Source organism: Lissotriton helveticus, chromosome 1_1 (assembly GCF_964261635.1).
Source record: "Lissotriton helveticus chromosome 1_1, aLisHel1.1, whole genome shotgun sequence".
NCBI lineage: Eukaryota > Metazoa > Chordata > Amphibia > Caudata > Salamandridae > Lissotriton > Lissotriton helveticus.
The window spans coordinates 775269258-775295929 of NC_136057.1; the positions used below are offsets into that span (position 1 = coordinate 775269258).

The 26672-nt window shown below is 46.5% G+C and overlaps 1 protein-coding gene across 8 annotated transcripts in view; it reads right to left on the reverse strand.

Annotated features, from left to right (window-relative positions):
* Positions 1 to 26672, reverse strand: part of ST7 (suppression of tumorigenicity 7) — a 606638-nt gene that overhangs the window by 358286 nt on the left and 221680 nt on the right. The window contains exon 1 of one of the 8 annotated variants that reach the window (XM_078674351.1): positions 16100 to 16218. The exons of the other annotated variants lie outside the window; for them this stretch is intronic. The gene's annotated coding sequence lies outside the window, so the exon portion shown is untranslated. Of the gene's footprint in view, positions 1 to 16099; positions 16219 to 26672 lie in introns of those variants that run through there. 8 annotated transcript variants of the gene reach the window in all.

Sequence of the window (26672 nt, forward strand, 5' to 3'; positions counted from 1 at the left end):
GTCGACCGCAATGGAACACTGGCCAGCTGCAAGGACTCCCTTAGGTCCACTGAATACAGTACCTTAATCCTGGATGCGAAGAGATGTGGAGCACCGCATCAAGGATGCATTGCGCTGCAATGCCAGATTTAAATTGATCCACTATAATTTCTTACACCGCACCTATCTCACCCCAGCAACGCTGCGACGCATCTCACAAAATAATGATGGCAAGTGCCCTAGCTGTGGGGCAGAACACGCAGATTTTCTGCACTTGGCGTGGGCGTTCCCTATGAGGTGACAGTTCTGGGCACAGGTCGTGGAAAGGGTACGAACGACCACCGGTATCTCCATCCGAGAAGAACCAATCCAATGTTTGCTAGTAAACCTAAAAAACGAAAAACAGCGTACAAGCTCCTACAGCTCATGGTGGTTCTGGCCAGACGTAGAATAGCGATAAATTGGATGGGGCAAAGATGCCTGGATGTGCCCACATGGATACGAGATGTTAGGGAATGGGCCCTAGCCAAAAAAAAAAACACAAGAAGTTAACTCGCAAAGATGATAGCTTACAGGCAGATCCCATGGAGTGGCAAGTACTGTGTAGCTTGGCCCTCAACACGAGAGTGGAAGAGAGTGACCAGAGTGATTCAACGCACAGTTCATATAAAATACCTGCAATTAAAAAGGAGTATACGCAGATTTAAACACCATCTTTGGGGACAATTTTAGGAATACTCTATGGGTACACCACATACTGAAATATGATGCTAGCCTCCCTATAGCATTTTTGGTGGCAGGCTTCTTATTCTCTATCCTGAAAGCCGCTGAGCATTGCCTAGTTCCCAAATTTCTGCATATTTGGATCTACCATCTTTTTCTCACTTTCTTATATCCAGTGCAGAAAAAAAACATGTGTATTCTGATTCTTCTGCGCTATTACAGGCCGGGCAACCCAGAGTTTGGAAGCCCGCCCATTTATTTGTAAAAACACGCAGCGGCAGTACCCTGTACCTGAATTGTAAATAGAGCTTCCATGCAGCAACCGGCTTGATGTCATTAAGTACCGGCTCTAATCTGTACTGCTCTTTAACTTCCAAAAAGGCTACAGTAAACTTGTCTATTGATTGGTTCCCCTGTAGTTGGGCCAGTTTGTACTCCCAATAACAGTCCTTTAGCCCTTGCCTTGACACCTTGGAACATGTCAATTCTGGATTATCCCACGGATTACCCCGTCCCATGGTCATAAAGTTTTTCCAGATATGGGTAAGCCGTGGTAAACTCCCTGTCCCGGGTATACTCGTCACCTCTCTTAGTTCTTCCCTGTTCTCAGCCAGTTCTGGAGTAACCCACAAGAGTCTCTAGAATAAGAGGGGTCTGAGAGAACCTTCTTCCTCAATTGACCTGAGCTCCAAATCTAGTCGAAGCGGTATCAGTGGGGAGCTACGTGGGAGACCAAACAATTGTCTAACAAAGATATTTTCTGCTTGTGAAAGGCTATCAGGACGACCGTGACCCCACATTTCTGCTCCATGTAGAGCAGCACCTCTAGCTTGTACATTGCATATTTCTAATACTTGGCCCACCGGTTTATGGCTAGAGTTTCGAAATACCTTGGTCAGGGCCCCTGTTTGGGCGCTGCAGGCTAGTTTTTTTGATTTGTGCCCACAGTCCATTTGTTCTATGATTGTAATACCAAGATAATAAAAGACAGATACCCTCTCTAGGGGTCTGCCATCCAAACATGGGTTTGGTGGAGTTCTTTTGGCCGAGTTAGACACCATATATTTTGGTTTTTTGTAGATTAATCTCAAGCCCCCTTTCCTTACAAAGGCGTCAACTTTATTTAGGACCCTCTGTATACCCAGAATGTCATTTGAATATGTTTCTAACTGTGTAGTTGTGCAGCCCTAGTGTACGCCCACCAAGATGTAAAGCCCCCCCGATGGCCTCCCCTTCCCCCCCCCCCCGGATGTCGCTGCTACGCTATACGTAGCGTAGCCTAATTTAGGGATGTCCCCCCTTGCCCATGTTTCTTGGAACATACAGATCTCACATGTCTAAACTGGCTACATTCCAAGATAGAACTCTCAGCCTCGATGGATCCGGCCAACTGTCTATGACAGCAAGTTCTGGGGAGAGCGGGTGCGGGGCCACGCCAATACTCAAATCTATTTTCTGGGCAGTCTCATTGGTGGAAATACAAGATTGACTGTTAGTTGTAGCCATGTTACATCCATCCATTTTACCCCTTAATGTCCCTCCAAACCTCCCACTGATTGTGCCCTCTTCTGGTCTCATATGCTGGCCTATGATCTTCTCTACTTGAACAGTTTTCACCTGTGTTCCTTCAGCCCATACCCTTTGGACTAGAGTCAATCTACTCCTTCTAGGACACCAAATCTATTTGTTATCGGAATATTGAAAGGTGGCTGCCTAGGCCGATCATGATCTAAATTGTCATTTCGATAGTTTTGATTTAAAGGTCTCCCCTCCCGACCACATTGCCTTCTACATTGTTGGGGCCTCCCTGGGGGGTAAAAGTAACCTAGCGGAAGGGCTCTTATGGCCCCCTCCTGTCTCTAGTCAACCCTACTTAGGATTGCTCGGGCAACTAGTGGGTTTCTAAAATATATCACTACGCAGTCTCCCTGTATAACCTTAGATCTCCAGCCCACCCAGCCGACTCTGCGGGTTGTTAGAATTTCTCCTGCATCCTCATAATGAAATTGCTTATGTTTGGCCAACCAGAACATGCATTTATTTTTTAAATCCTTGTGTCATTCATTTTGCCCCCTCCCAAGCTCGGGAATACTTGTCAGAACAACAACATAAGGGGTTGCAGCAGATGGCATAATTGATACACTGTGGGGGGAAGTTTTCTTTATTTATTTCAATACTTTTACTAAGTCCTTCCCCCTCCCGCTGTCTACTTTCTTGTCATGGTCTACTGTTGTGTGGATGTACAGGTGTTAAATTTGGCCCTACTAGAGCTTGTAGTGCGCTGTCCGGCTTGATTTGAGGCTGTAGTGAAATGGGAGCTATTCTGTATAGGGTGAGGAGCAGCCTTCATGATACTAGATGTAGCCTGGGCTTCTTGACCACTGTCAATCCCTTCTCTTCCGTTTGTTACCCCTCTATTACCTGCCCTGGCCTCGAGCAACATTGCCAGCTTATCAACCCTTTCTACCAGCAGTTTTAGCTCATCCTTTACAATAGCCCTTACCTGGATTTGTAAATCCACCACTAGTTTTGTGCCCCATACAGATTGTTCATTGGCCACATCAATGCTACTGGATAAACCTCCTTCCCCAAAATTTGTATCCTCCATAATTTCTTCAGTAACCTTTTTCATACCCGTTCTCGCTGGTACTTTAGGTTTTCCTTTTTGGGTCTCGCTGGCAATGCATCCGCAAGCGGATGCATGTGTCCAGCTGGAGACGTATAGCGATCAGTCTGGGGGGAAGGAGGACAAGAGGGTGTATGAGCTTGGATTTGTGTGCGCGAACGCGCACGTCGCGTCCCGCGCCGTACACATGCGCGCGCAGACACACTCGCTCACACACCCCCCTCCCCCACAGTCACACACACGCACTCCAAGACACATACACACACACACACGCACACACACATACACAGCCCGCCCCCTCGCACGCGCGCGCACACACATGAGCTGCCCCCCCCCCCCCAGCAACCCACTCACCGGCTTCCTTCGTGCGGCGGCTCTCAGCTGCAGGGCCCGGCAGCAGGACTCTTCTTCCCTCCTTCGGCACCGGGGCGCAGGGTAGGCTCCTGCCTGCTCCGGTGCTCCAACTCGCGACTCTTCCGTGGGAGGCGGGGTAGGCTCCCGCCCTCCTACTTCCTGTTTCCGGTTGTCGCGCCGGCCTGCCTGACTTCCTGGTCGCAGGCCGGCAGAGTAACGAGGATGTTTGATTTGCGGTATTTATTTATTTAGTTATTTATGCATTTTTATATAGCGCGGACTTTACCCGAAGGCGGTATTTATTTATTTATGTATTTATGCATTTTTATATAGCGCGGACTTTACCCGAAGGCGGTATTTATTTATTTATGTATTTATGCATTTTTATATAGCGCGGACTTTACCCGAAGGCGTCAGAGCGCTTCACATTAGGAACAGAAATGAAACAGAATGAGAAACATTACAAAAGAACAGGTTGCAAAAACATACGTTACTTACATAAGGTAATAGTGACAATTGTGAGCAAACAAAATACATGAGGTAGTAAAAACTATAAGCAACCAAAAATACATGAGATAGTAAAGGTAATAGTGACAATCGTGAGCAAACAAAATACTTGAGTAAAAATTGTGAGCAACCAAAATACATGAGGTAGTCAAAAGTGCACAAGAGGGAATGAAAGTGACAAGTGTGCAGTTATAAGAGAAAACAGAGTATAATTAGAGGTATAGTCCTGCAATAAGTGCTAGACACTCAGGCTCAGGAACAAGCGTTACATGGGCAAGGTGGCACTTGTGCAAGTATCAAAGGCAAAGACATGTGAGAGGTAGCAGCCGTGTGTTGTAAGGGCAGAGTGGTGTGTGCATGTTACAAAAGGGCACCGAACACCAGTACATGGAAAATACTGCAAAAAGGCAGACCCTCCAATCACAGGCATACACTGGGAAGGCACTTCCATGGTCATGGAAAGTAGAAATTATCAGTAGTGGGAAGTCTTCCTCACAAATAGCAAGAGGACGTGAATTACTTTTGGAGGTGTCTCTGGAGGAGGAGGAGAACTTTGAGGTCCCTTTTGAAGGCCTGGGAGGAGGCGGTGGTCCGGAGCTTTTTTTTGTCCTCTCGCGGTTTGTAAATACAAAACATATTGCATTACAAATGCTATAGGTATCACATTTGCGAAAGTTATAACTATTGGCATTGTAAATGACGAAGCTATTAATTTAGCTATTTAAAAAAAAAGAAACATAAATAAAAACTTTGCCATTTACAATACCAATAGCTCAAACTTTCCTAATGCGAGACCTATTGCATTGCAAATGCTTGTTTCACTGGTCATCTAGGTGCTATCCCCGTATGCAATTCAGCATTGGACACTTGGTGTATAGTTGTCTGGGGCCTGGGGTTGTCGCTAACCAAGGGGCCTGGTGCTTGTGGTATATCCAAATCGGACAATGGAAGATCCAGGTTTGGGGTGAGTTAAAGTCGTCTCTCAGTCCGCTCTATTTCTGTTGCCACTCCTCCTATTACTCTCTCTAACATCCTGTCAATGGAAGTGGGTTGGGCTTTAGGTTTTGGGAGTGCTGTTTGTTTCTTATCCGCACAAATTCGCTTGCCCATTTTTCCTACTTGTTTTCTGCTAACTCTGTTGATGTGGATGCTGTGCAGTTACCACTTTTGTTCAAGATGGCAGTAGGGCACCTGTTCTTGTCTAAAACATATACTCATTAACCCCAGATGAGAATCAACCAATACGGAGGAGCCCACCGGTACAGTAAGATATGTAGAGGGGTATTGTGGCACTGACCTTAAACCAAGCGATGTTCAGGGGCCTAGTCTGCTTACTTCTTTGACAGGGACCAAGGGGGGCGGCCCAGCCCAGGCTCGATCGGCCGCAGACGTGTCTGCCCTTGGCCCGGGTACGGCCCTGGCATGCCCCATGCTGTGGAGCCCGCGCCATGTTTTTCAAAGCGCCTCCGGATGCTAAAAGGTGATGCTGTTGGTGGGCGCCAAGCACAGGGGAGCCTGGAGCCTGTGGTCCTCCCTAGACCAGGTGACAGCAAGAGTAGCGGGACCCGCGCATTAACTATTAATACCATGCTAGAAACAGAACAGAGGTGGCCTTTGGATCTGGACACAAAACTGTATATGAGACCCTGCCGAAATGAGAACAGTATTCCTGAGGTGCCTTTGAAAACTGGATAAAACATGTCAAACTAGACCTCCAGTACCAGACAATATGCTAACAAGCAATGGCAAATACTAGAAGTCTCACCTTTTTAACAAGAGAACTAAGCGATTGGATTTGCCAATGATTGCTTGTAAAACATTGTTTAAAACAAGAAATAAAATAAAGAAATACTGGAGAAATAGCAAAGGCGCATCTTAAGGTATCGCCAAACAGAACAATATGTTAAATCTTTACGAATTGCATGGTTTATTTTTCAAATTCCACCCGGGAAAGGCGGAATAGAATTAAAAAAAGGCTGCTGACCCAATCCAACTTAAAAATAAAAAAAATATCTAAAAGAGAACATAATAGCTGTCTGAGAAGGTGCCAGAACAAACACTTGCAATTTACTTTCTATAAAACTCCGAACTGGAACAAATACTCAGGGCATTCGGCATCTATAACAGCCCGGGGAGCAGATTTTCAACCATATGGGAAAGGGCAACATTCTATCCAATCAATCCAAGTAAATCTTCTTCATCAGATGTAGGCTGAGTGAGTGCAGCAGCCGACCCAGCACCATATGTGCTGCCTTTTCGTGCCAAAGCTTGGGCTTTCATTAAATCTAATCGGGGATGCAGGGGATAAAAGAAAAACAACCTGATAAAGCTGTACCTTTTTTAAAATCTGGAAAAATAAACATGTTGCTGTGCTTTTCTGAATTGACCAGGGAGGGATTTGGAGCAACACAGAACAAGCATTTACAATGCAACGGTTTCGCCTTTGGAAAAGTTTTAGCTATTGGCATTGTAAATTACAAAATTTGTATTTATGTGTTGGTTTTGAAAACAGATAAATAAATGGCATTGTCATTTACATTGCCAATAGCTCTAACTTTTCCAAAGGCGAAACCGTTGCATTGTAAATGCTTGTTTTCCTTCTTGTAGTTCTAGTGTTCTGCCTGTTTGTAACCCACACCATACACCCACCCGTGATGGGTGGGTGTATGGAGGTAAATGGGCTGGGCGCACGTGCCCAGGCCTGTTCTAGTACCACACACTATGTGTCAGTGGGGTCCAAGGAGGCTCCCCAGCTGTCGCAGGTCCCATTGTGCAGACCCCAAAAAGAGCATGCCTACGTGCGCTGGCGAAGAACAAAGGCCACTGTGGCTGCTGGACGCACTACACGCTTGTTTTTGTTTTGGCGCTAGGCGACCATTCAATTTACAGAGACCTATAGGACTGGTCAAAATAAAAAGAATACTAGTTTTAGAACGGGGTGGGGCTGCATAAGAACGGTAAGCAGACAGACTCCTTAAATTGAAACCATCTACTCAAGCAGGCCCACTCAGGCAGGAAAGTTCCCATTAGCAGGCTCCACACGAGCTGATATTTTTCTAATAATATCTGGACGGTAAAGCGCCGACATGGTGCAAATCGTGACTGATAGCACAGTAGCAATAATGAATGTTTATAAAGCGGCTGGGGCGGGGGTTTGCGTGCCGCTATGCACACCGGGTCCCCTTTTAGAAAGGTAATTCCAGGAATATTTGTATTACACAACAAAGTGCCTTTTGTGCTAGCGCTTGGAACTGAAAGAGCACGGCAGTGCCTGCCGTGCTGCGTTAAAGCTGCAGCTTACACCCGACAAATGTCTGCATTGTGTTAGCCTATCAAAGCAGCTCTGCTCCAGAGTAGAGCGGTGCCGCACAATTGTGACCGGTGCCGCACAGTTAAAACCCACGTCTAGGAATTGCCGTCACTTTCAGTAAGCCCTATAGGGATAGTCAGTGCTGGGTGCACGAGTTATATGGATGGATCTAAAACTCAGACGATTCACACAAGTATCAAAACATGCCCAGCCTGGAGCAGTTTGCTGTTGCGCCTGGGATCAAATCTGGTCAAAGTTGGGGGTCGCAGTCCCACTCATCGCTTCGCAGCACAAATGTACACATTGGTATTCATATACAGGATTCTAACATAGTGAAATAAACTTCTTTCAAATAAGGGCACCTCTGTTTCACTCAGTTGTGTGATCCTCGGCAAACATCTTTGTTCTCGTTCCCCACCCAGTATACTCCTCAGACCAACAGTAAAGGATCTGACAGCGCAAGTACACCCAGTGAAAGAAATATATAGAAACACTGACCTCGAGGACTAGGCCCCGCCCATCGCTTCAATGTAGGCTTCCAGTCCCCCTTAACAAAAGATGCAGACAGCAGTCAGCAAAATATCTGACCTGGAGGCTGGAGCTATTCACGGCGACACATACATAGAAATGCCCAACATAGTGCAAAAAAACATAATCAGCATTCGAAAGTGCTAGGATATACTTATCAGATATACATTACAGAAAGACTAAAAACCTTATCACAAACACGCCTCTCAGTGTCTCTGTTCGCTCTCCTTCCCAGCTCCGCGGAAGAAGACAGGAAGACGAGGCCACCCTGAGCCCCCCACCCGCCATCCAAAGCAGACAAAACGAAAAGCACGCCCGCCTGGCGAGGCCACAAGGATGGCAAACAAAAGCAGCCGTCCACAAACACATGCGAACAGCAGGGGAGAAGAGAGGCACCGGGGCACACGCGTGCCTCTTTTGAGGACCACAGACTATACAAAGACAGAGCACCGGCACGGCACCCTAGCACCACGTGCACCTGCCATCTCGAGCCTTTGCGGGGAGCCAGTCACTCGGCCTGGGGCATTTACCGAAAAGGACATTGGATTAAACCGCACATCACACCTGCCAATCGCACCAAAAGAGGGCAAATAAATCAACCCGCAGGTGGAACGTGTCACAAGGGAGTGGAAGTCAAATTGTACAGAAAACAGACATCACTGCTATCCAACAACAGAACACAAATGCTTAATTAAGATAGCTGACGCGTGGACTCCATCGCCGGGTTGGAATGCAACGCCCCGTGCACAAAATTCAGGTATCCTCAACTCACACGCCTTTGGACGACAGTACTGGTAAAAGTAACACTACATGCGTGAGTTCAGACAGAGAATAAGTAAGCGTGATGTGCGCAGCAAACACTGCCCGCACCCTCTCACCATCACTCAACACACCATTAGAGCACAGCAGCGAACATAAACCAGTCGTGCAAAACCGAAACTCACATACGAGCCCTGCCCAAGAGTACACACTGTTCACTCAAAGCTGTGGAGAGGAGGGGACCGAGGCTGACACTCCTATCTATACCAAATGCACTATAATAAAGACCCGACACCCCGCGCTACAGACTTCAGTGAGGGGGTCCAGCCGGATAAGCAAAAGGGTTGGCAGAGGACGACCGACCCCAGCCCACACACTCTGAAGGACCAGCCGAGCGCAAACATCCCTAGCACCCCAGGGTCGCACCCTGTTCGGACTGCACGGGAAGGAGAAGCCACCGTTGCACCTTTCGCGGTGGGCAGGACGCTCTACATCCCGGTTCGCTGAAGGGTCCCCCGGATGGCACAGGCCTGCCCGGGCACTGTCCCGTGGGATCTGGTACTCCAGTGACCAGGAGGTACCCACGCGTGTGCCTCTCTGCCCGCCCTGCCCCATACCTGGCAGGGTCTTGTGCGCCGTGTTGCCCATGGCTCGGGTCCATGAGCCACGGCCGACTTCCCCAGCTGCAGCTCCCGCAGTCCCGTTTCTGGAGCCCCAGCACCCCGTAGCTCCCGGCTCGCGCTGCCTCCGCCGGGGCTCGCGCTGGTACTGCCACCGCCTCTCAGAGCAGCAGGGCTGGCGGAGCTCCCGCGGAGCGGGCAGGGCCTCGACGACCGAGCTCCGCCCTCGCTGCATTACTCACCCAACGACTCCCCGCCCTTGACTTCATAATTCCCTTGAAGCAGCCCCCGCACTTCGATACAGGACACGCCCAACATAACAGGCACGCCCACCCAAACAGGACGCTTAAACTCACACAGCCCCCTGCTGCTTTACAGAGAAATTCCCAAGCCTGTGTACCAAACCATACATTTTGTATTTGCGTAGTTTTGAAGCAGTGGAACCGGGCCACAAGGGTGTAGAATCGCGGCCCAGCAGTAGAATAGATACAGTAGAACTTGTATACGAAAGGGGTTGGCGTTACATTAGCATGATTTCAGAGCGGGGCACACCGGAGAGCGGGAGGGGGGCGGGAAACAGACAGGGGGAGACACAGACAGCGAAAATACACGGAGAGCGGAAGGGGGGCGGGAAACAGACAGGGGCGGGAAACAGACAGGGGGAAGAAGGCACGGAGGGAAACAAAATACACGGAGAGCGGGAGGGGGGCGGGAAACGGACAGGGGGAAGAAGGCACGGAGGGAAACAAACACGGGCTTACCTTCACTGCAAGGAGAGAAAATGGCGGACACAAGCTTCCGGATTTTGAGGATTTGTGGGCGTGGAGGGGGGCGGGAGAGGACAGGGGGGGCGGGAGAGGACACGGACGGCGGGAGGGAGGCGGGAAACGTGCACAGGACAGCGAGGGGGGGCGGGGGCGGGGAGGCACACGGAGGGGGGCGGGAATGGACAGCGCATCTGAAATCACTTTCAGTGAAAGGGGAGGGAACGGGAAAAAACGAAACTCCGCCCAGGGAAAAAATCTCGGGAACGCCCCCGAATCTGGTCCGGCCTTGACGGACAGATCCGGCACCCAATGGCTAGCCTCCATTTATGGAGCTAGCCAATGAGAGCCGGGGGACGTTCCCGAAGTGCTTATTGTTGACATAGGATTTCACCTGCGCTGAAGAGCTGCGCAGAGCGCAGCCTTCGGCAGGCGAAACCCAAAAAACGGGATGAGAAAATTAGGGGGAAAGCAGCATATTGGACGGGTGGAGGGGGCGGGTAGGGGGTTGAATCAAAAAAACACATGAGCTTCCATGGAGTGCTCAAAGTAAAAGAAAAAAAGTAGTTCAATGACCTAAGCCATGGAAGCATGCAAGTATACACAAAAGTGATGGGTATTTAAAAAATGATGGGTGAAATACTTGAATTAATTACTCAGGCCACGTCCCAGTCCATTGTTATTTTGCAGACCATGTCAGCTCAGTTTGGACCTAGCCATATGTAAATCAGTCTTGACCCTGCTCCAATGGGAACATTCCAAGCCAAACTGCCAGACCAGGTCCTCCCTTGCCAGAACACAAGCAACCCCAGACCAGTTTTGTCCTGGCTCGTAATTACCAGAAGCTGAGACTAATTCAAGCATTAAACCTATCACTTTTTTGTTAACTTCAGTTCAGCACCTTGAGTTTGACGGTATAGCCAGACATGTGCCCCATGCTCACTGTGTCAATGGAACTAATCTGCACCCAGCTGAAGAGTCACAACCAGGGCGAAAAGGCCTTGGGTTATTTGTGGTCGGGTTCAGAGAGAACTTGGCCTGGCAACTCAGGATGGACTGTTCCTACTGTAGAAGGACTAAGACTGGTTTTCATATGGCTGGGTCTAATCGGAGGTGGCATGGGGGGTAAATATAAAAACTACAGACTGGGATGCAGTCCAAGGAATTGTCAATGGCTAAGATTAATTCTGCAATTCTACTCATCACTTTGTGTGCACTTCAATGGAAGCATACAGGTCATCCACTCATAAGGATGGTAATGCAGCGTTACTCCAGTGTAGAGACAAAATTAAAGAATAGGACATAAAACCAACATAAGAAGCAAGCAAATGAATGACAAGAAAGCCGACAACTGGTGAGCAATGGTGTGTGCCAAAGCCCATTGTAAGTATTGGTAATGTCCAAGATAGGTCTTCAACAACAGACAGCTAAATTGGTCTGTAGGCAAGAGTTAAAATAGGGGGGGCTCTAGAGTGGGGTATTTTATGTCCAAAGTGAGGAAACAAGAAAAAGACCATACTCCAGATGGGTTTTATACACTCTACACAGTGCACCACAAGACTTACTCAACGGTAGTCTCAAGACTCACTGAGTACTGCTGCTGCCATTTGTCCGAAGCCTGTGCGGTTTATTACTGTATCTTAGTACCACATTTTCACTGTACATAAGTCAAACACTTGGGCTTGTCAAGTTTCTCGTCGTTAGTCCGGTGTTCCCAAAAAGGAACTCAAAGAGACACGTTTTTTTATTATTATTTAAACAAAAGGAAATTTGGTGGAAGCTATTTGCCAATGAATTTACAATTCCATTGCAATATTGCACTGACTTTACCGTTACCTTGAAATGTGGCACTGCGCTTTATCTGTTAAAGGCCCAATCAACTAGCTACAACAATACATTTTTGAAAGTTTTCCAATTACCGGAATGTTGTGGATATTAACAATCATCCTTTCTGCAGGTGTTAGTTATATTAACAGTGCCCAAATTTAGCGACAGGACTAATTTATCTTGCAACCAGACCCTCATGATACATAATAATTATACAGAATCTCTGTTCTACTGCATTGCTCAATTGGTAGCCCCAGGAGTGTGATATTCCGCTGCTCTTTAGAGAATGTGGTTTTGGGGTGTTGACAAAATGCCCTACCCTTCGAGAATATTCGGGTAGGTGGTAGGGTCCAGGGACAAGGGGCTTTAGAATTGGTCTTGGGGCACAGAGGACATGTTAGTGAGATGACAGTTACGGCAGGGTGTCATTTTAGATTTTGGGAACACCTGGCTGGTAGAGTCTGTACTCAATTTTTCCCAGTTTAGCTAGTTTGGCTAGTTTTAGTGGCTGTTCGCACTTGTTTGGTGAGTATTTGGTGGTATTAGTTTCAGTTAGATCCATTTCTCCCTTTTATAGGGTTTGAGTTGATGCTTAACGTCTCGGTGATGGCTTTGCCTGCGAGCGTCAAGAAGGCCTTGCAGGTGCTGCATGAGGCCTGCAGAGATGATCTGCTACCTGCAGGGGCCCTAAGATTAGGCAGGCGGCCCCGGTGTGGATTGCCCCAGGAGGTCTGCGGCAGGGGTGGCGGCGGCTACTATGTCCTGCTCGCCCTTGTCCCCCAAAGTCAGTAAGAGCACAATAGGCAGGCCACTGGGTGTGGGGCGGCTCAGCCTTCTCGGGTAGCAATGGCCACAGGTCTTTTGGGGGCAGAAAGGGCCGCGTGCTATTTTTGGAGGCGAGAGGTGCTTGCAGCGCCTCGGCTAATGTAGTGCAGGGGGCAGCCAGGCAAGGTGAGGGCCTGGGAGAGGGGGACGCTGTGGTTTCTTGCATCACTACTGTAAGTTGTGGCTGAGGGAACGCATCGCGGGGAGGCACGCGCCCTTCTTTCAGGGCCTTAACGGCGTCTTTGGTGTCTGTGTAGGGCGACGGGTCCACGGGATGTGCTGTCTCCTCTGCGGCATCATTTGCACCCAGAGATGCTGCTGAGCGAGGGTGCAGTAACACCTCTCAGCCGCGTGGGGTCATTAGCCCACATGACAGCAGTGGGCGGAGACGGCCCTAAAGCCTGATACAGAGAGGGAAGGGGCAGGAGGAATTGTAGAGGGCTCTGGCGATGATGCTGAGCACCGGGTGCTCTTGGGAGACAATGAGCAGCAGGACGGAGGGGGGAGTGGGATAGCTGTGCAGGATTTAAATGCGAGGGCATATCCTTCCCTGCATTATTTATCACGCAGGGACCTGTAGGCTTGTCAGGAGCAGCTGGGTTTTATGCCAATGAAGGTCAAGAGTTGTGTTCAGGGGAACGCAATGTTTCTCAGGGAATGTGGGGGACCCTATCACAGGGCAATTGTGTTTATTTGCCTGCTCATGTGCTAGTTGCACCCTCTGTAGTTTGGTTAAGGCAGGAGGCATTCCACCAGAGAGGGGGTGGGGTTTGGCAGTGTAGGGCCCGGTTACTGCCAGCCAGAGGTTTGAGGGTGGGTCATTGCAAGTGGCAGGATCCAGTCAGCCGGGAAGGTCTAGTGCGGCCTGGTGACCCCGGACCCAAGACAGAGCATGGATCTGTGCGGCCGGCTCAGAGCTGTACCCACCATTGGTGCGGCAAAGACTGGAATTATACAAATCGCAATTTGGCAATGAGGGTGGGGAAGTACCTGCCACAAGTGCAGATTGTTGGTGGTAGGTGTGAAGAGGTGGGAATAGGAGTTGGATTATGGACAGGATGAATTGGAAGAGGGGGAGAGTGTGGGAGGCGAAGGTAGCAAGGATGAATGGCGGGAGTCGCATTAAGATGGTCCCCAGGCACTGGGTACTACTAACTGTAAGGGGAGTCTTGGTGTTTTGCAATTGGTGGCAGATATTCCAGCAAGAGTAGTGTCCAGTCACAAAGTGACCTCTGCGGCAGGCAGAGAAGCTTTAGTGCAGGCCCCGACCTTGAGGCCAGGTAAGGCGTCTAGCGTGGCGAGCACTGTAGCAGGGGTTGAAGTTAGGGGTGCAGGTAATGGAGTTGGCAATGCAAATGCAGGTTTATCCAACTGGTAGGTATGTTCAAGATCAAGGCACAGGTACAGAAGCAGACCAAGTCATGCAGAAGTGAGCAGGAGAGGGACTAGCAAGGCGCAGGATTCTGGGGTGTCATTAACTGTAGGTGACAAGACACCAGGAGAAAAGAAAGAGTAATGAGGTTAAATGCAAAAGGTTGCCTTGTATGGGCATTACCAAGCCACTTGGGGCTCTTTTAAGGTTGACTACCAAAGAGCGCATCTGGAAAGGGGAGTATGCAGAGTGATTTAAGCTGTTGCATAGAGAGGTGCGGGTTAAAGAAGGCTCTAAAGAAGAGGAGTATGAGTTGTCTCGCTGACCTAAAGTGACAGTTAATATAGAGAACTGTACTGCAGCCTTCCCCATTTATGCGAGTGTTTGTTGCAAAAAATCTCCAGAGAGGTGTGTGGCTTTGTTTAAATACCTTGATGTGGTGCATGAGGCGCAGGTTACCTTCAGGGGTTGGGCCTTCGTGAGGTACGATGAGGAGTTCAGGGCTCGCCTCGTGGAGAAGGAGGATGAGGACAATTGAACGACGAGCTATTCTTACAAACTATGACTCCCGAAAGGCCAGCCCCTTCAACTTATACAGTGAGTGGCTCGCCACTTATATACAAGCCCTTTCGAAGACATCACATACCAGTGTGGGTGATAGTAACAGGACAGGGGTAGGTGGGGAGTGGAGGGGCATGTTGGTCTTACAACCGGGGGCAATGCTTACGGGACTACTGCAAATATCAGCATGAGTGCTCAAAGTGCAATGGGAAGCAACTTGTCATGCAGTGTGGTCCCCAGGGGGAAACTTTGGACAGCAGGCCGACAGTATAGAGCAGTGGGCAAGTTCTAGTGACATCGGCAGGAGGAGAGGCCGAATCTCATGGGAAAAGTACACCAGTTTAAGTTGACAGGATTTAATTTTTGCTTGGCTTCTTGGGTACCAACAAGGGATGTAAATATTTGAGCGAGGAGGGTGGGATGGAAAAACTCTGGGGGTTTTGTGGTAGTTGTTTGGTACATAACTTTAAAAGTTATTTTAAAGTTGTTGCAGGAAACGATGGTCATGTTCAGACTCTGCTGAAGATTGGGGGCAGGGGGTATTTATTAATGGAATGATATTGCAACGGTGTTGTATGCACAAGATTTTGGACGCAGGGAGTTTGAACGAGCAGAGTTGTGATTGGATTTTGGTAGGTGTCGTGGGGAAGACTTGCCAGGGGGAACGTTTTTGGATAGATATTAAGATGTATAGCGAGGCCGCATTGATTTTCGTATGCAAGGCTTAGAGCCAAGGTTTGTTCATAAAGATGAGCGCCTGTTTCATTAAGGCAGCTATTTCCACACTAATAAGTAGCCAGTCGTTCAAATAAACACCATCCCACCCGTACGAGCAATCTTGACGAAACAGCTACAGCCAAGTACAGTCAAATATCTACGTTGGCACGACACCTCCCAAATATAAACTTTATTTTTTATGCTGCATGCAACTAGCATGAGAGCTGCCTGGCAGAGCAAGAAAAGCGGAACTGAGGCAGGAGTAGGCAAGGTAGTGTGTTTGTGTAAGAGAGATAGTTAAATATAATCAATCTATTGCTTAAAGAACTTTGCCGACGTGATGAGCAGCGTCATTTGCTAAGGTAATTTCAAGTAATTAATGTACAAAGAGAAAATATCAAGCAGAGTACATATCACACTGAGTCCGACGTACAATTCCAGATAATAAAAATGCAGCAATTTTTTACAAGATCAAATTCCGACTCTGAAAAGGTTTCTTCCATTTACCAGCTCGCAGTTCTATCCAGCGTAAAATGCAGGGTTATAAGATTACTGCACACTGAGACATACACTACATGTTTGATAAAGGGTACCAAGTGCTAATGCATCACTCATTCAACCAAGTACCTTGCCTGCTCCGTGGTGCATACAACAAATCCTGTCTGACGGAGACTGCACTTCCGGCTTTGAGGCCCGGGAACAAGCACAGGTTTATGATTTGCTCAACAGCGACATTTACATAGAGGAAGGCATCCGAGAAGAACCGCTAGTCAAGGGATCAAAAATGTTAAAAAACGTTAGAGTGATCCATTTCAGCAATGTACACTTGTTTATATTTCACGTTTTATTTCATCTTGCATTCCTAGTCTTAGCTATTTTCCAGGATGTTGAGTTTATGGTTTTTTTTTTCGTGTAGCATATTACTGTTGCTACTGCATACTTTGGACCGAGTCGCTTCCAGGTGTTTAAAACGTGCCGCGATTGAGAGCTTTAGAGCGAGGCTGAAGGGAGTGCGAATTTCTCCCTGTGCCATCAGTGGGTCATAACTGGGTTCAGAATGCATGCTCATCTAATCCTTAGACTCTCTGGTCATGTATTCCAGTTTCAAATGTGATTCTATGCACGTGTGAAAGAGGTACACAGTTGACAAAAATATTGACTAGGTGAAAGTAAAAGAAAATACAGTGGTGAGTGGGTGCATTGTGTGTTTGGGGACGGTGAAGCGAATGAGATGCAAGAAAGTGCATTCAAGAGAGTGAAAAGAGGGTTCTGAAGAGCAAAGAGATGAGATGCAAGATATGTAGATGGAGATGTGAAGAGAAAAAGGCCATGTATGTCTAACAGAGTGAACATAAAAGGAGTAATTGAGACATTCTGAAGACCACTACCGACAAATCGCTTTGATGACTCATCAGGGGTAGTAAGCGCTATATAAATGCAACTACAATACAATACCTATTCCACAGGACTCAGTAATGTTTAATTCAAAGTTCCAACAAATTTCAGAAATGAAAAAATGTCAATATTAATTATTTACGACAAAGTAATTGTTATTACTCATTTATCTTAAACAGAGAACAGTGAACAAAGCCAATAGTCCTGGCTGGTGTATGTCAGTTGTTGTGTTCTAGATCTAGATGGAATAATAGAAAGCTCAGAGAGGAACCAAAACACTCAGATGTCACACTATGGGAATCATAGAAATGTAATTTAGGTGCTTAAGCTGTGCCCTTATATAGTGTAGTGTAGTTCCTATATTACCAATAGGCTCTGCGTGTTGGAATAATATATCCTATAGATGTCCCATAGGACTGAGGTCAGTATGTCTCTATTCAATATACTGAACTTAATTGTGAGTGCCAGCTAGCTCAGAGGTCACTAGAAACTTTCTCGAATATACAAGAAGGGATTAGTTTCTGACCACCGCATAAACATAACAACTTTGTTTCCCAAGAATAAGAAATGTATCTCTCAGAGTCGCGGAAACAATAGATAAGTATTTCACTCAGTCAATCGTGCATGCTTCGTTTCTACAGAGTTGCAGAAAAAATAGAGAGACGGGCGTTTCAATAAAAGGGGTTTATTGAACAGTCTTCTTTCTCATGCAAGAGAGGTGAACTGCTACAATCGTTCGACAGAATGCAAAGTATAATGCGTACAGCGTAAACAGTAGTTTAAAAGAATACTGTAATAGCATTGTCTAGTGCTATGACATAAAAATACATACATAAATAGCACAGGCTAAAATACTCAACTGGTGCTTCTAAAATACGCCTACCCCAATGTATCTAACCTAGGTCTAGTACGAGGGAAGAAGTAAGTTTGTTCTGTAGCATAGGTTTAGTTTTTGCCAAGAATTGCCAAAGGTTTCTCTAGGTTCTAATCAGCTCCATACCTTAGAAAGAGAGAGGTTTGTATCTCTTTCACGGACTCGATTTTCCAACACCCCACAAGGGGAGTCAGAAACACTGGAGCTGGATTTCTCTGCAGAGGAGGACAGCTTCTGATCAGTGCGTCAGCTGGAGAGTTGGCTTCATTCGGAACTTGCTGTAACCAGTTGCGTCGTGCAAGTAGGTAGTCTAACTGCACCGAACCACACCGTGCTTTGCCATAGCAAGTGAAGGTATTTTTATACCTTGAAGGTGTTTAGGAACGCCAGCTTTGACGTAAAGTCAGGCATTCGAACGTCATGGATGTACCCCTAAGGAATAGTTGTTCATGCATAATAATGAGTTTCTTGGAGAAATCAATATCCAGGCTAGGGGAAGTCCCTTCTGCTTGAGAGTCTGGTTTTCCAAGAAATCGTTGTGATGTTGATAAACGGATGGACGTAGCCATGCCTGTATTTGGGCTGTATGGACTATGCCTAAATAAGGACTGGATTTCTATGCCTATATAAGGGCAATGGGAATTGTACCTATATCAGGGCATGAATCGGGAAAATGCATACGGAATCTAAACACAACAATAGGCTACGCCCCTTTTACAGACAACCTCACACACTTTTTGCATCCCACTTAAAGCCCTGGCCCTCTGGTAAAGTGGGGAGAGGATGTGGGGGTCCCCAGAGCTGCCAAATTTAGAACTGGGGAACCAGGTTCGAGTTTCTTCGTCGGCTTAACATCCTTGTGATTCTGGGCAAATCACTTATTATCCCCAAACCTAAAAAATAAACAAGTGTGAACTAGTGTAATAGAACTGGTGTACATGTAAAGCCCTCAAATACCTTCGGGTCGAGTTTGCAGTATATAAAACTGCCACACAAAAAATAGAAGAAAAAAAAAAGACAATGGTGTGCATGAAAACAGATTCCTTTATAATTTGACAGCTGTGTATGCCCTGCATAAACAGTGAAAAAAACTCATGCTCTCAGGCAGCTGCTAGCAATTAAATTAAAAATAATCTGTCTATCCTCACTTCACCTCACCTCTTCTACTTAGCCAATCGCTCTGCTTACATCCCCCTCTATCTACCCATCTTCGCTTCTCTACGAACCTACCAACTATCAGAACTCCCTCTCATCTGTCAACTTCACCTCTCCCCCTGTAGACTTCTCTCTTCCCCACCTGTCTAACTTTCTCACAGCCGCAGCACTCTTGCTTTCTGTGCCTGCCTCTACATCTCTACCCATTCCCTCTACCTCAACTCAAGCGTGTCTGCATCTCACTGTCGTGTCCCCATCACACCTTTAAGTATCACCTTCTATCTACTTCACATCTCTCAAACGTATCTTTTTACATCACCTCCTTAACTGTAATCCATCTAAATCTTTATATACCTCTTGTATTTCTAACTTCTAGTCCGCTCTTTACTGCACCCTCCACCTATTGCCTCTCACTGTCTCCCTTCTGTACCTCATCTATCATTCGTCTCTACCCAAACTATCCTTTCAAATTTACCTTACCATTTGTTTGCTATCTCACCTCATTTCCACCCATCACTACCCAAGTTCTCTCCACCTCCCCTCTTTATCTACCTTACTCCTTTTTCAATACCGCTTTCTCAACACCTACCTTTTTAACTATCATGACCTTCTCTTCGTCTTTCATCTCCCTGTACCATTCATTTTCTATTTCAACTCACCGCCTCTACATAATATTCCTTTACATCTATCTAACCTCGGTCTCTCTCTATTTGTCAATCTTATCATCTCTCTCACGCTATACATTTGATACTACCTCACCTGTCTTTCTCTTTACTTCACTTTTTTGCTCTCTACGCTTCAATTTCTTACTTCACCACGCTTTCTACCTTTTCCTCTACTTCATACTCCCCTGATCAATTTTTCTATACCTTTTCTTATGTCTGCATTCTCTCGGCACTAAGCTCTCTGCCCCTTGCATCTCACTATACTTTTTCTCAGTATCTCACCGTTTTACCTCTACCTCCCCACCTTACCTCTATCTTTTGGTATTATTTGACTGGTGGTTGCAAGACAGTTTGAGTTTTCAGTTGCTTTTGAATGCCTCATTTTCTAAAAGTTTATTTAAAAACAATGTTTCCTTTTCACATTCCCATGGCCTAAACTAGCTGAAAATAGGTAATTAAGTCAAAGATGTTACGATCAAGGGTCCCCAAAAGAGCTCTTCCTTAGGGTCGCAAAACTCCTTAAGGTGACACTGACAATGCCAAGTCCTTTCGCAAGGATACTACAAATATTTCTATGTAAAGTGAGATTTTATTAAATAAGGGGTACATTTTTTTCATAAACCCTCATACATTATAGGTGTACATGGAAGACAGCATGCTAAGAAGGAACAAAGGTGCTGCAAACTTACCTTAAAAAACGGTTGTAGAACATATGGGACTCGACTCTCAGTCACTTACAGTTGTAAACCTATTTTTGTGGCTGAAAATGGCTGCATTTCCGCTATCCACAAAAGGATACCTGCGAGAAGTAAACGGTTTTACTACTGTGAAATTGTAGGTTACAATTGCATAAAATTACTGAGCAGTAAACCTCAAAACATGAGGTTAGGAGGAGTGGGCACATAAGGGGCTGGAGTAACTCTTTACAGTTAGCGTTCAGAGAACAAGAGGTTCCATTGTTTGAGAACAATAGGATTACAATTTATATGGACCATACCAGGAGGGTACAGGAACAGCGTGAATCCTTTTTGCCCGGCAAAGAAAAGCTGAAGGGAATGCAACTGAAATATATGCTTCTGCACCTTCAAAATTGAAAGTCATCTCAAGGGAGTGCACATTTCTTTGACCATGATGAGGTCTGGGACTGGTTGGAGCTGTGGGATTGAGCCTCGCTCGAGAGCCTGAGAGGTTGTGGCAACGGGGATACTGTTGTGGGAGCCCAACGGGGCCCAGGAGGAGGCAGGCCCCGTGGGGGATGAAAGATGGCAGAGCACAAGACCACTGCTAAAGTAACAATTCAGGAGGATGGCTCAATGCAGTTAATGGCAGTGGGGAGGCGGGCACCTCCTGTGGGTTGGGGGATGCCCTCCTGTCGCAGCCGGGCCCTTTGGATGACGACCTGGGGTTTATAAAAAATTCTGTCCCTGAAAACATTGATGACTGAACCAGAGAATCTTCGATATCTTGGGTGAAACTGCTGTCCTACTGAGATGTTTGGTGTGGACGTGGGGCTGCCTGCCCTTTTACCGGATGTTCATATGGTATTTTTTAGGTCTCGCCTGAGCCAGCGCATGTGCTGCTCTGGTGAGACATTTAGTAAGAGCGGCTTTGGGAAGTGCTACCAAAGCGTCCAAGCGGCCACCAGTTTGCGATTACGCGCAAAAGCGCGCGCCTCAGTCCGTCTCTGCTTTCACTTTTGGCGCTGCGTGCGCAAAGCTGCATCTGCTCTCACTTTTGGCGACGCGAGCGCGACGCGCACACCTCACACCAAAGCATCTGCCACATAACAACTGAACTGCAGCTCGGATGACTGTAACATAGCCCATTCCTGAGGCCCCACTCGCCACGCATCACTTGCACAATGGATGGTTGTAATACAACCTATCGAAGTGCATCACCATCTTCTCTCTCTACTACACCCCTGTGTGATTTATAGAACGGCTGTTTTAACAGAGGTATTCAGAGTATTACGTCGGTTTGAAGCCCAGTAGTCACTGGAAAAACTCCATTGTGGCTTGGAGAGGTACACAACAGCTGGCTAAAGTAAACGACGTGTGCGCTTTCTCTCACTCGTCTACTGTTAAGCTCTGCCACTCAAGACAGGATGAGACACCATTCTGGCCACTCACATAGGACCCCAAAACGCTTCTCCCACAGGCCTCTTTGCAGACACTAACCCTTGCAACCCAGCACCCCTTCAAACTGTTAACTCCTACATGTCCAGTAGTGCCGCCCGGTACCTGACAAAGAGGCATGACGTGCTAGACAAATAAAGTTACAGTTATGTTTTTCTTGTAAAACTGTCATTTCAGCGGTAAACTTCCGGTTCGTACATTTAACTTCCGTGTGGCACCGAGTTCCGTTCAATGTATCTAAAAGCAACTTTTTTTCTCAATATTTTGTATCGAGTGGAATGTGTGAAAATGTAATGTATACTTGCAGTCAAATAATTTTGAAAAGCAAATGATATAATCGAATAAGCGAAAAGCAATAGGGAAGTTAGCACTTTTTAAACAGATGATGAATGGTAAGTACCCTGTGAGTTCCAGTAAATGGGTAATGTTACTGTGTTGCGAATGTAACATTTTGGATTTAGGATTGAATTGCAGTTAAGCTTAAAATTCTTCTTGAACTAGAAAATTGTCAATAAAGCAGAACATGATTCTTAAACTAGGAAATTATGGTTTAATACCACATTATATATACAGATTTTAAACACTATTGCGTGAGAAAGGTGTGATGTTTAATTGCCAACGTCTTTTTTGTTAACATTTGGGACTTCCACCAATGCATTACTCAAAATTCATGTTATGAATTTAATTTTTAGATGGAGCAAAAAGAAAAAATCTGCCTTTACAAGTTTGCCAAGCGGACAGGTTAAAAACTTTAACAAGCATTGGGATAGCCAATAGGTCTCGCTTTTGGGACCTTATAAGTATTTAGTTATGCAGCACAATATCTTTGCATGGCTAAACACTTAAAAGGTCCCTAACCTAGCTGCAATTTCTTAAAATACACTAGCAGTGGCAAAGCCAATAGGCTTTAATTTTGGACCTATCGGTTTGGCTTTGCCAATGCTGTTTGCTGGTGAAGGAGCTTCCATAAAGTACAACCACGGGTAAAGTGGAAGAGGGGCAAAGCGAGCGGAAGTAAAGAAATATTAAAGCGAAAGTAAAGAAATATAAGTTTTTTTCTATTTCTTTACTTTTGCTATAATCGCAGCACCCGCGCTTTACTTGTATTGTTAACCCCTTCCATGCTCATGACGGAACGGTTCCTTCATCAGCGTCGGTGCTCCGGTGCTGATGACGGAACATTTCCGTCATGAGCCAATACACTTTTATACCCTTCAGCACTGCAGCGAAATTCGCGCAGCACTGAAGAGGTTAAAAGTAAAGCGCGGGTGCGCAGGTTTCCCTGTGGGAGTACTGTTTCCCTGTGGAGAAAGAAAATAATGTGGATTTGCAAATCACACTACACTGAGGAAAAGGCACATGCCAAGTACAGTCCAAATGCTACTAGAAAGCTGCAACTGGAGTAGCTTTACAAGAATACTAATGGAAATATTTGTGACTTCCCAAAAAACTAAGTTTACTACATCATTTGGTGTAAATGGATGACTTTCTTTGTGACTTGTATGTGACAGGTATGTAACTCGCACAACTTTAAAATGGAAATAATAAGTGCTCGGATTTATTAGGTAATCAAGATTTTCTTGCACCACACAAATAGTCTTGTCTTAGGCCAATCAATCAAGTTCCTATGGTAAATGTTGACTAGAAGCAGCTATATTCATTCTGGAGACACCAAAAAAAGGAAAACCGGCCGTCTTAACAATAGTTTGCTTAGGACTCTCGCAAGCATCAAGTCAAGCTGTGGTTGTCAAACTGAGATTTCCTTGATGGAAAAACAACGGATATCAAGAGCCATAAAGCTGTCCTAATCAATCTGAAATGCAATTTATTTGATGCTTGTTTATAGCTAAACGGAAAATATATTTGCAAGTGACGAAAGCACCAGGGGAAACCAGACACGCCTAAAACCACAAAAGTGCACCCAAAAAGCAGCACAACTTGCCCATGGAGCCATTCATTTTCACCTAGGGACAGTCATTACATGCGATACTCGAAATTAAAAAGCACTCAAATAAATAGAAATATCTATGCTAACATGGAAAAAAGACAAAAAAATCCTCTACTCCTCTGAAGGAGTTAGACATTTCACACAACTCTGTACTACCAGTGTCTTCAAAAGGTCTCTAACAGAAATAAATGAAGCAGAACACCTACAGGTCCAGCTTTAAGCACTCATAGTCACAAATTCATGTTGCACTGTTTGCATTAATAAGCACTTTGAAGATTTTTTATTAGAGGATAGCTCGTTCGCTCATAAATCTTCACTCCTAAGCATAACGTTTTTAGGTCAAGCATGGGCAGCGCATGCGCTGCTTTGCGACCCATGCAGTATTGGAGTACAGAACAGAATCTCTGCAAATATTTGTCATTGTCCTTCGTAAATGCTGCCTTCTGATTCTTTAACAGGCTTGTTAGTCCCTCCTTAGTACTGCCTTGTCTTCATTCATTACCTCCCATGAGGACTGGCCCTTTTACTTCGGTTGTTACATGGGGAGTCTTTTTTTTTTACTGTAAGCACTATTTTCTTTAATGCGTTTCTCCTACTGCAGGCATGACTTGATTTCCAGCAGCATTCAGTGCGCCATGCGCGCTTTCACTTGCCGAGCAGCCAGGGACAGTGGTGGACACTTCTTTGAATAGGTCACACATATACAAGAGTTTGACAATTAGCATTGTACATGACAATAGCTTTAGTTTATGTGTTAATTTCCAAAACATATAAATAAAAGGCATTGGTATTATGCCAATAGATTAAACTCTCGCAAATGCTAGACCTATTACATTGTGTTGGAAGTGGGGGTCCTTATCACTCACCGCCGCCACCAAATGCTGGAGGTGGAAGTCCCTGACCCCTCGTTTCAACGTTAGGCCAAGTAAGGACACCATCTGAGATAGCCCTGCTCCCCCCTTGGTAGCTTGGAACGAGCAGCCAGGCTTATCTCCAAGGCACGAGTGTACAATATGTGTAACCACACTCACAGCAACCCAATGATGTCACTACAAAGACTCCACACGAGTTTTTATAAAACACGTATAATCTTTGTATAAGCAGGTATACGATATGACCACACGATACAAAACCAACATATAATAATGGGTAGTATTTCTTCCGGTGGACTGGTAGGTTCTAATCCCAGCCACTGCTTCTAACTAACAGTTAAGCTTACTTCTAACCGTTTCCACAAGGTTAGGCAGGTCTGATTGCTAGAATCACACATGTTGCAAAAGAAAAGAAATACTGCAATGCGTAACGATATACTCCTGTACTGTGCAAGAGAAACAATGGCATACGTAGCGCCACAGTCATGTACTTTGCAATAGAAGGAATAATGCAATGGGTATCACTACCAGCATGTCCTGTGCAATGAAGAAACAAAGCAACGCGTCAAGCTACAATCATGTACTGTGCAATGAAGAAATAATACAATGCGCCACATTATAATCCTGTACTGCGCGATAAAAAAATAATGCAATGTGCCACGTTACAATCATGTACTCTGCAATGGAAAAATAATGCAGTGCGTAGCGTACCAAGCACGTAGCTCGTCAGGCACAAATAAGGTCAGGCGTCATACGACAGTTCGATAGTTTGTTAGCAGCAATAATGCAAAGTGCAATACGACAGTTTAGGTGCTGTGTTGACAGTTGCCCCCAATATGGATCAATGATGACACAAAAGTACTGCTTCTCACTCCGGCCCCAGTACTGCCCCTCCTTGAGCCAGCACTTGCCTAGATCCGAGCTAAAGCAACAGGCTTGCACAGCTGGCAGAAGCGGGAGGCCGAAAGATGGTCCCTCCGGGCCCGCACCCCACCCCAGGTGGTTATCCACGTTACCTGGGGGGGGCGCGATCCCGCTCTCCTCTCCTCCTTCAGCGACTTGGGCCTTGATCCAGAACTCCGTCAATAGGCACGGCGAGCTTGGGCTGGCGGCTCAGCTCCTCCGGGGCTGCCGGTCCGGGCCGCTAGTGTTTCACTCCAAGGGCCCAATGAACTGGCCCTTCTTTTGGCGGTCTCAGTGGACACCGAGACCTGCCCTCAGTACTGTGGAGACTTACTTCGATTTTGGTGCACACACTACCCAGGCACTCCTCACCAGCGCCTCTGGTTGCACCTCGACGCGCCCTCTTTGCGTCCGAGACTCACCTCTTCCTTGGTGCCCTCAATGACCAGGCACTCTTCACCAATGCCTTGGCTGCACCTCGACACGCACCCTGCGCGACCGAGTCTCACCTCTTCCCTCGGTGCACACCACGACCAGGCGCTCCTCACCAACGCCTTGGCTTGCACCACGACACGCACCATGCGCGTCTGAGACTCCTCTTTCTCCCGGAGCACATAATAACCAGGCGTTCCTCAGCAACGCCTTGGCTTGCACCACGACACGAACCATGCACGTCCGAGCCTCCCTTTACTCCCTGTGTGTCCATGATGACACAGCACACCATCCAAGGGTCTCAAGCTGCAAAAGCACGCGCACACCGCGTTGCTTGGGACTTCTCCAGAAACTTTTATGTTCCTGTGTTTCTAAACAGGTAGCCAGTTCACCTCGGGCCCTTGGAGTTCAAGACACAGCACAAAGCACAGTCTTAGTCGAGCAGGGGGACCCAGCGCCTCCAAGCACAGTCCCAAAAGCCTCTTTCTTGGTTAGAACAGCAAACTGCAGACCAGCCCTATATCCCGAAGCAAGGATTAGTCTTTCACTAGCAGTCTCCTCAGTTGCTCCTTCCTTGACCGTTTCATTCCAACGTTCAGGGGTTTCAGCTCTCATAGTTATGCCCCTTAATATCTTTGAATTTTGTTGTGCTCAGGGGTCTCTGCCCCTCCCTAAATCAGTTGTGGGTGTCTCCCTCCCAGTGTCACCTTTCTCTCTTTGATACTGGGGGTCTGGATCCTTAATCACTCAGCAGGAGATGAGTCTATTGGTTTATAGCACCAACCCAGGCCTTTTCAGCTCCTGGGATTCTCCTCCCCCCT